Raw genomic sequence first — 10,890 nt, forward strand, 5'->3', positions numbered from 1 at the left:
AAAGGTCAAGTCAAATATGTCATAACATTCACCTTAGCTTCACACAAGAATATTGGAAAGCAATAATGAACAATAAATACAACTCATCATAGAGCATACCAACACATTACCATGGTTGATTTTAAAAGATCAAGATCAACTCATCGTAACATCACAATAACATAACCCCCAAGCCTTTGGTAGACATCTTAGAACTGGTCAACACTCTAGTCAACCCAAAACCTAAAACATAGACAACATACAAATAATAGTCTAGGTTTCATAGTTTGGTTTGATTTGAGAACATGCAGTTGAGTTAAACAGTAATGTAAAGTTTCCATTCCATGTCAGTTTTTGAATACCTACCATTTACAATTTAACCCTTGCAATTTACCCCATTCTTATATTCGAATAAAATGTACAATTATCCTGATTTCCTCTCAAGTCAATTATTCAAAAATAAGTTTAAGGATAATTATTTATTTAATTTATAATAATTATTGATTATTAAAAATTAAATACCCGCAATCCCAATAATAATCATTTCATTAAATAATAATAACAATAAATATAATTAAACATCTTTTACATGATATCTATCATTACATTCAAATTAGCTTCACTAATAATCCAAATTACTAAATTTAATAATTGCTAATTATTAATAATTGTGATTCTTAATTAAAAATTCGTTAATAACTAATATGCATTAATTATTAATTAACTAAAATTGTTAATAAAGAATTCTTTAATAACTAATATTCATTAATTATTTATTAATTAAAACTCTTAATAAAAGAATTCTTTAATAACTAATATTCATTAATTATTAATTAATTAAAACTCTTAATAAAAGAATTCTTTAATAACTAATATTCATTAATTATTAATTAATTAAAACTCTTAATAAAAGAACTCTTTAATAATTAATATTCATTACTTATGAATTAATTTAATAATAATATTAAAATACTATTAATAATTTTTATTAACAAATAATATTAAAAATTATTAATAAAATAATAATTCAAAATTTTAAAATTAAAATAATTTAAATCAACACCCTTTTCCTTACCTTGTCGCCGGCCTAATATATGGCCCATGGCCTACTGTTGCAACAGTACTATGTACTGCCACTATCACAGTACCCTGCATCAGCAGTAGCAAGTCGTCCAATCAATGAGGGGAGAGATGGGGTAGAACCCCCTCCCTCATAAATTTATTTTTTTTTCATTTTATTTTTAAAACCAATCCCCCTTAACACATTTGTAAATACATTTTTTTTTAATATATATATATATAATAAAAATCCTAGCAACTCTCTGATAGGGAAAATATGACCAACTAGTCATATTTACTACTTAAATTTTTTATTTCAATACAAACCCTTTTGGATTAAACTACTAATTTGTAAAATTACTCAACGAGGATTCTAAGATATTTCAATCTCTACATATACAGTAGAATCAACGTGCATACCAAAAATTCACAATATTGAAATACTCATCACAAAAAATTATTCTGATAATCATTCCACAGACATGAAAAAGATAGGAAAAGAAATAGCATAATTAACTATGCAAATTATTCACAAGAATCTACCAGGATTGTAATGGTAATAATGCAATGCCCAAAAAGATTTGTGAGAGAAACTTCTCCTCTCAAAACCTTCTCTCTTCCAAAAATTGTTTCCAAAATTCACGGTCCTTCGAAAATGAACCCTCAGTTGTGATGAGTTCTCTCCTAAAATCAGGCCACTAATTGTGCAATCACCCAAGAGGAATCCTTGCTTACCGATCTTTACCTCTTTATTATCTTTTCTTTATCTTTTTCATGTACCTTTATTGAATTATAACTTTATTTAATTTCACTTGACTTCTCTTTTTAATTAATTTATTAAATTTTAATCTCATATACACTTTATGAAATCTTAAAAATTTTAATAAATTAACACCTTTTTCACTTTTTAATTTATTTTTGAAATGTTAATTGATAAAATATTTATTAACTTAAAAATAATAGTATTTAGAATTTATTTAGAAATCAACTCTAAATATATTATTATTAAATTAAAAGAATATTATCACATTCTAAAATTAAACTTATAACTTTATCTTTAAATTTAATTCCTTTTTATTTAATTAATTTTCAAATTAATTAAATATTAAAAATATCATAATAATTTTCCATTAAATTAAACTAATAATTTAATCTTTTAATTAGACATAATTAATAGAAAAATCACCATAGACTAATAAGACAAAATATGAAAAACCCATCATAGAAAAATACGCATAAGAACAAACTAAAGGGTTATAATCACAAATTTACATCATTCGATGCATTCAAAAGGTAACTAACTCAAATACTTGTCCTAAATTTCTAGGACAAATGGGTTTAAAGGTTAGGATTTGGACTTAAGAATTTATCTCCCCTCTCTTACCATTGACATAATGTGATAAGGTACGCTCATCCTAGCATTTTAGGGAAGTTGATACCCAGTACCTGCAATCTACATAAAAACCATGCATGTACAAAAATAATATTCTAGACTAAATAGGAAATGGCAAGAAGTGGTGCATCGTGTAGATCTCGACTAGCAGGTGACTATGACTCACTTCCTTAACCACATTGAAAACACCATACATAAAGAAAATACACACACACACACACACACTATACACATGCAGTATGAGGTAAGTATCCATAAGAAAACAAGTATAATCCATCTATCTACTCATCACCAAATGACTAAAATCATTGTAATAATCATAATCGTGCATACATGAAGTAAATAGTACCAAGTAGTCTCATCATTAAATCAACTAAATATGAAACAATATCTAATAATCTGAAAGATAGTGCTACTAATCAACAAGCATAAATTGGCCTAAATGAGTTCAGCAAAATAACATAATGAAAATTAGGGGCAAGCACTACATCCACTCCCCCTAGACTTAGGCTTACTCCTAGAAGCCTTCAAAAAAGGTAAATCTAAAGAAATCACAAAGCAGATCCCATTGGACCCTTTCCCCTTTTAGGAGGATATGACTCTACCAAGAATACTCTCTGGGACCTACCCATGTCTCCAACTATAGGTTCTAAAGTTACAAGTCTCTAGCCTGAGAATTGTGGTTTCTCTTGAGGGAAATGGGATGACTTGTGTTTGTGTTTTCCACATGATAAACACTCTCCATCGAAGCTCCTCTACACTCGAAGTGCACTAGATTGTTGAATGCTACTCCCACTAGTATTAAACTAGTTACTTTGTGTGGGCTAAGTGTATTGATTTTGCTTGTTGTGTTGAGCATTATGATAGCTCCTAGCATTGGAACCACTGCCACCACTTTGTGTTGGAGTATAAGTTTCTCCCTGCTAGTGATTACCTCCAGAAGAAGGTTTCTTATTACCACCTACTCCCTAATTACCCTTTGATCCCGATGTTGTAGGTGCTCCTACAAAACCACCATATCCTAGGTTAACACTCTGCTCTTACAAGGATGGCTTGATGTATCGCATCTTTTAGGTTTTTAGGTTCAAACACCTTAACACCCCCATCTAGATAGTTGTCCAAGTCTCTAATGAAATTTTGTGCCAAATATGTTGGGTTATCACTAATTCTCAAAAAGGGCATGAGCTCACAGAACTTACGCACATACTCTACTATAGTCATAGTGAACTATCTTAGGTTGTGGAACTCATCTTCTCTATGCTGCTTCCATTTCTCTAGTAGGAATTTCTTATGGAATTTTTCCAAGAATAACTCCCATATAACATTTTTCATGTATATTCCCAACTTCTTCTCTTCAATAGCGCACCAAGTGGCTCCAAAGAGTTTCAGGTTGGTAATGGCAAACCTAGTTTTGACATTACTATCAAAGTCCTAAATAAAAAAAACCCTATCAAGAGCGATAAGTCATTGCTTGGCTACATAACCTAAACCATACCTATTAAAGGGCTTGACCTTGGACCTCTAAAAACCCTTCATCTAAGAAAATATAATGGATCTTTTTCGATCCCTTCGAGGGCTCCTAGACCTGGGTCTATGTTCAGGTCCTATCTGATGTGCTCTATCTTGGCCATGAATAGGAGGTAGGTGATCAATGATGGTTTTCATCATTTGCCTCAGGTCAACATCCTTAGAGTCAGCCTGCCACTCTCCATAGTTCTCTTCTTGATGCGCACTGACATGTTCTTCCCTATTACCTTCCTGAGTATGCCCTTCGTGGATAGACTCATGTTCACAGGTGTTTTTGCCTCATCCATGGCCTCTACCATAGCCTAGGCTACAACCTCTAACATAAGATCTCATCTTGGATACCATCCTACAATAATATCCAAGATACAAGATGCTATAATAACCATAAAACATACTACTATAAGGCATACATAAAAGGCACATGTTTTTTGAACAGTATAAGTTCAACTTTCAATTTTGTTTATTTTTAGGTTTAAGTATATTTTAGTTTTGAAGTCTAAATGTTCAAGTTTTAAAGTATTCAACTAAAAGTCAAGGTTTTGTTTCAGTTCAAGTTTCAGTTTGAAATAGATACACATAATAGTTTAAATTTCATTTTTGTTCAAATAGTGGCATTCCAATATGCCCATAGCTCCCAATGTAGAAATCGTGCTCAGATACCAGATGTAACACCCTGCCAAGGGATCCAAAAGAATTAACCTAAATTTTTACTAAGTTTTCCAAAAAAAAAATTAAAGAAAAAATAGCATACATGTCAAACATGAAGTAGCAAAAGCAATAACATATAATTATACATAAGCAAACTTAATAGATTACATTCTTTAAGGATCCCAAGACATTGAGTCACATTTAAATTTAATTAACACTAAGTCTAACAAATACCACTTCCACATTAAAGAATAATTAAAAGTCCAAAATCCATTTAAATAATATACATTTGTTCTGAATGTCGCTTGGCAATAAAATTTGGAGTTCTCAATCATCCACTGTACATGTCACAGAGTATGAAAGGCTAAAAGAATATATATTTATAAAAATAGATTGCATAATCCTTTTTGGATCCATGAAACAAAGTACAATACAATAGGTAAAACCATCCATCATAAAGATACAACCATCCATCACAATACACAAGATAAAATGAAAGGAAATGCAGACAAAGAAACTCCAACCATGGTATCAACAGATGGATCTCAATGGTAAGAGTAAAAATCACTACCACCTGACTGCATGGTAACCCAAAAAGGCCCACTCCCACCACATTGAGGAGATAGTCTCAAGTCCTAAACAATATATCAATCCAAATATCAAAAGTAATCTCTAAGTCTAGGAAACCCTATAAGCAATCTAACAGTTCCAAGATAAATCGACATCTAGACCCAAAGCCAAACACAGACATGTAGAAAATCTATACTGCTAGTGGGCAAGTGTCATCACACGAATCAATGCTAGGGTTACCTAGCCAGTCTTTTAATCCTTCGGCCCCCTAGTAACTCTATGTGGCACTAGTATCCTTTCATACTAACAAGGCATGCTAATGAGTCAACTCTAAGGTTACCTGGCTAGGCTTTTAATCCTTCAATTCCTTAGTGACTTTCTGAGCTTGTAAAGTCAAATAAATTCATCAAGTGCAAAATTTTCTAGGACTCCAGCTCAAAGTGAGAAGTATATCAGGAATTTATTGCAAACCTAGAGTCAGTTAGCAGCATTATCTATAGACAAATCCAACATAACAGCTAAACTTATAAGCATCCAAACTACATTGACTCCTCACATGGAGATTTTTCACAAGGAGTTAGGCTATGTAAAGACTCTTATGTAGAAAGACCCCAATCATTCTACATTAGATGGCCTAGTTCACCTTGCTATCAAGATGGCCATCCAAATTAAGTTTTTGGAGGTAGCTTGTGACAATTGGGTTATAGCTCTTAATATTATCCTTGAGGTCCATAAATATTTCTTGGACAAACACACTATTAGTGTATAGCCCATCAACATCAATGTCAAAAAGGGGGAGAAAGAGAGCTGAGCTAAGGAAGAGGAAGAGCATAGGGGAGAAAGCAAAGAAGCTTGTAAAAGAGTAACAGTTGAGGCACATTGACTAAGTAGGAGTAACATTTTGAGTACAAAACTTGATCTAACAACTCAAGGGGAGTTATAAGATTTTGAGGTATAATTTGTTGCAAAATTTTGTTATTTTGAAATTTTGTACAAAATTCAAATAAGAAATATGTTATGCTTGTAAGAATAAAAGTATTAATGCATGACCAAGTATTTTTGACACTCATGTCAAAAGGGGAGATTTTTTGATCCCAGATTGGTTTTGACTAGTGAGTATCTATGCACTTAAGTCATTTACTTATTTCATGTCAAACAAGTAGTATATGTCGAGCACAACATGTATAAGATAGAGCATGTTGAGTCAATACACTAGTACATTTGACTCAAATTTTTGACCAAAACTTTTGACCATCTGATAATTTGGGGTCAATTTGGTCAAATTATGATGACTTTTGTTAAATATGAGCCTGTGTTGGTCAAAATTTTGACCAACACGAGCTCACACAAAGCAAAAATTGAAAAAAGTTATGTTTGCCACCCTAATCTTATTGTTACGTGACCCAAAAGACTCATGCACTGAACCATTTTCTACCACTGTGATTTGTGGCCAGGACTACGCAGCAAAAGGGTTTAATAGCATCAACACCAGTAGGGTTTGACATCTTGGGTTCTTTGGTGGTTGATTGTAGCAGAGGAGAGCTCATGAATGCTTCAAAGTTGATCCATTGAAAGAGATTTCAGAAAGAAGGTGGTGTGAAAGGATCAAATAACAGCTGGAAATGTTGAAGAGACTCCTTCCCAATGTTACAAAGGCAAGTTGAAGTTTTGTTTTATAGATTGACATTTCTTGTCTTGTTTTGAATATATTTATATGGACCCTATACAATTTTTGCCTTTTTTTGGACTAGACATTTCTCATTTGCTTTGTTCCCTAACTTGAGTTTTCAAACTAGTGCTTATAACAACCTCATAAGATATTCATAAATACTAGTAATCCAAAAGCAAGGCAAACAAATTTGATGAGTCAAAAAATAGAACACAAAACTATCAAGATCTAATCAATGGACACAAAAAGGCCCTTCAATAATAACCCTTAGATGAAATCCAAGGTATTACCCCTATCATTTCTAAACTCTAGACAATTCAAATTCCAAAATTCTCAAAAAGAATATCTATTATAACAAAGTTGAGTATCCTTATCTAATTTGCATCTACTATCCCCGTGTATAATTACAAACTTATCCATACTTACAACATTCATTCTATACACGTGTATGCATCTTACTAGATCAATCTAGATGAAGCTTAGAAAAAGTTTGCTTTAAAATAATAAAATCAACTACTAGAATAACCTACAAATCTATTACAATGCAATCGAGCCAACTATGCTAGATAGTTTGAGGGTATCATGCCAACTTTAGGGTTCTTAGGGATGAGAAAAGGTGAACAAGTGATTAGAATATTGAACTTCATCAATAATAGCGTCTTCAGCCCTGTAAATGCTCAAAGGTCCAATTGACAAAAAAAGGTTAATGGTTTCTATTATTGGTAGCCTTTGGAAGACATTACAAGAAAGCAAAATCAAATTCATGATGTTATGCAGATGTTTCACAAGATAAAATCTATATTGATGAACAATACACAAATTGTCTTGGCTTTATTTACATGAAGAAAACAATAGAGAAGTTTTCATTCTACGAGGTATAATGTACAACATTATAGCATGCCGAAAAATAACGTGAAATGTCAATTTAATTAAAATCCTGAAAATTTCACAATAGAAAGCAATTATGTTGAATAGGCTCATCAGAAGACCTTTCTATCCTACAAGGCAGGAAACATATATATCAAACCCAAAGGTGATGGTTACCATGGGTTTCTAGGTCTACACAAACCAGTCTTGAATTAGGCTTTTAATACCCCTTCAAATGGTTTGATCAATTCCTACCAAGGATATTGCATACTCCTTATATATTCCCCTAACACAATCCAAATTAATTTCTTGAAGTTCAATCCACTCCTACAATGTCCAAGCACATTTCTCTGTCGACCACCTAGCCAGGTTGCTCTAGGGATCAACACACTCATTGCTTGTTATTTCAAGTTTGGAAGAGAAAAGCGAGGCAATCAAATATTACATTACATACTGGAAAGGAACATACCTCTTGATATGTGCACTTACAGCTCATTTCAGGTCATTGTAGAGCTGGTTGGCTAGAAGAAGCAGTCAGACTCTTAAACCAACTAATTCTAAATGGTCTGGCTCCAAAAAAATTTACGTATAATATCATTATTGTTGGACACTGCAGGGTTTCCTGCACAAGTGTTGCATTCAAACTATTTGAAAATATGGTAAAGAGTGGTCTTTTGCCTCATGTGATTACTTATACTACTCTTACAATGGGGTTATGCAAGGAAGGTAATATACAAGAGGCACATTTTCTTGTGAGGGAAATGTTTGGAGAAGTTTTGATTCGTGACAAAACTGTACACAGTGTATTGATTGATGAACATCTCAAGAATGGTAATGCAGAACAAGCTTTTAAACTGTGGGCACAAATGGACAAGAAAGAAATTCCACTTGATGTTATTGCTTACACTCCTTTTATGAACAGGCTTTGCAAGATAAGCTACATAAAGCAGGCACATAGATTCCTTATGGAAATGGTAAATCAACACATTTTTCCTAACAATTTCACTTATAGCTCATTGATTGATGGACATTGCAAGGAAGGAAACTTATTCTCAGCTTTTGGGCTAGAAAAGGAAATGATTAAAAATTGCGCTTGCACCTAATGTCGTTATTTTTAATACTCTCATTAATGAATTTTGTAAAGAAGAAATGATAAGTACAACAAATCAGCTTTGTACCCTCATGCCAAGCAATGGCTTGTCCCCTAATATTTTTACCTACAATATTTTAATTAATGCTCATTGTAAGGCAGCTGATATGAAGCGAGCTTTGGAGATCATGAACATGATATCATGTAGTGGTTGTGCTCCTGATGTTATTACCTACAATACTTTGATAAATGGTCTTTGCATTACAAAAATAACTCAGCTAGCTTTTAATCTCCTTGAGAGCGTTGTTTCCACAAGATTTTCTCCAGACACATTCACTTTCAATACAATTTTGGATGGACTCTGCAAGGATTCCCTTGGTCTGGTTGTTACTTTATTAGAAAAACTTTTTAAAATGAGTTTTGTCCCAGATACGGTGTCCTATAGTACATTGCTTAATCATTTTTGTAGCCTTGGAATGCTGAATCAGGCTATGATGTGGCTGGGTAAACTTATAAAAATATTTTTTATTCACAATGTTGTTATATATGAGATATTAGACAATGTTCACTTTGGTGGGAAATGGTCTACCATAATCCAAAAAATGTCACTAGAGAAGGATATCTTTTGCATTGTGTAATGTAGTCAATGAGTAATAGATCAAAGAGGCAAGAAGGCACTCAAATGCCATTTGTAAGTCTTAATGAGAATCTAGACAATGTAATAAGCATAACTAATATTTATTCTAAGGCTATACAAGACAGATGATAAGGGGCATCAACATGTTTTAAAGAGTGACGACTGGGATGATTCGACTTGTAACAGGTTGATGGTAAGCTATAGAAGTGGTCTCTTTTGCAAAGAAAAATCAGAGGTAGATGAATTCTTCAATAGTTGGTCAGTTGTAAAATAGAAAACATTAGAGCCCCATGAAACAGTTAAAATTAATGATCAAACTTGCTCTTTGCTCACAGATTGAAGACACAGATATAATCTTCAATAGATGATGAAGCATAGTGCCAAAATTATGGGTAAGTCCTCTCAGTCTATTGGTCAAAAGTTAAATTTTAGAGTCCAAACAAAACCTTGCCTTCCTTTAAGAAAGTTCTAATTTCAGCTCCACAATTTTATGCTTATTTTAGCACACTATTCTATACAAAAATTTATGACAAAGATATACCAAATTAAATAATGTCAAAAAGTGTTAAGGTGAAGAAGAAAGTAACCCTTCTTAAACAATAGGCTGTTGGTAAATTTTTTCCTAAAACAAGAACACTGTTGTTTCCTTTGGAACCATAAGTTGAGCAATGCACAAAGGCGAGTTTAAAAAAATAATTCTTCATCTCTTCTAAATCCATTAAGGTGGATACTTGTGAAGGAATATTTATATGTTTCAGCATTACATGCATATGGGACACTACTGTCTCTTAGGTGATTAGATAACCTAATAATTGAAGGGAACCAATATTAAACCACATTTAGTAGAACATGCTTCAGAATTATGTTAATCTATCCTTATAGCACCAGAATGCCTATGTATTCCCACGAGATCATTGCAGCATGTTTAACTCAGTGTTTTGATCAAATTTAAGAATTTTAATTATAATTTGTCTTCTTGATAGTTGTATATCTTATAAACATATTAATTACAATTATCAAATATTTGAGCATGTGTTAATTATTTCTAGAGTTGATCAATAGATGAGCATGCTGAAGGTTTGATCAATAGTCCATAGAGACATACTTAAGATAAATAGGATTTGTGGCATGCCATTGTAATGGAGGATAGAATTTTGCTACTCTATACAATCTGGCATATGATATGTACTACATCAATGTCCTTGTGGTGTAGCCCTATTTTATCTTCAATTGTCCAAAAGATAAGCAATGAATGGAGCCTACAACTAAAGTTGGTGTTTGGAAATACAAAATATATTCTCATGCCTAGGGATGGCTAGTAACAATAGCAAACTGCAACTCCTCCATTCCAATAAAAAATGACATAATGTATATAGAGTCTGCTTTCATTTCCCATAATTCCATGCATTTTTAACCACAAAAAATGAATCTAGACTCCATTCTTTTGAAAC

At 32.5% G+C, this 10,890-nt stretch overlaps 1 pseudogene; it reads left to right on the forward strand.

The window, feature by feature from the left end:
* The first annotated feature begins 1,073 nt into the window (after positions 1 to 1,073).
* LOC149558107 (uncharacterized) lies at positions 1,074 to 9,568 on the forward strand (annotated as a pseudogene).
* Positions 9,569 to 10,890: the final 1,322 nt, after the last annotated feature.

Source organism: Cupressus sempervirens, chromosome 5 (genome assembly GCF_028749045.1).
Source record: "Cupressus sempervirens isolate cs-2001-9-10 chromosome 5, ASM2874904v1, whole genome shotgun sequence".
NCBI classification, from domain to species: domain Eukaryota; kingdom Viridiplantae; phylum Streptophyta; class Pinopsida; order Cupressales; family Cupressaceae; genus Cupressus; species Cupressus sempervirens.